The sequence below is a fragment of the Penaeus monodon genome, chromosome 34, assembly GCF_015228065.2.
Source record: "Penaeus monodon isolate SGIC_2016 chromosome 34, NSTDA_Pmon_1, whole genome shotgun sequence".
Taxonomy (NCBI): domain Eukaryota; kingdom Metazoa; phylum Arthropoda; class Malacostraca; order Decapoda; family Penaeidae; genus Penaeus; species Penaeus monodon.
In genome coordinates this window covers 9,038,300-9,038,515 of record NC_051419.1, presented here as the reverse complement: position 1 = coordinate 9,038,515, position 216 = coordinate 9,038,300, and the positions used below count along the sequence as shown (strand labels likewise).

At 23.1% G+C, this 216-nt stretch overlaps 1 protein-coding gene across 1 annotated transcript in view; it reads right to left on the bottom strand.

Moving 5' to 3' along the window:
* LOC119594807 (basement membrane-specific heparan sulfate proteoglycan core protein-like) overlaps window positions 1-216 on the bottom strand; it is a gene marked incomplete at its 5' end in the record, with an annotated part of 219,836 nt that overhangs the window by 150,146 nt on the left and 69,474 nt on the right.

Here is a 216-nt window from a genome sequence, read left to right as displayed (position 1 = left end):
CTCCCTCTTCCTTCCATTTTGCTATTTTTAATAATACTTAGTTTTACATTTTTTTTATGAATTTTTTGATAAAATTTTGTAAAACCTGAGCAATAATATTTTTTTTGAATACTAATACAAAACAAACCTTTTTTTTTTTTGCTCCTCACTGAATTAGTGCTTCAATAAAAAACTATAATTTCTAAATTTTTTATGTAAAAGTCTCAAAAACCCCAC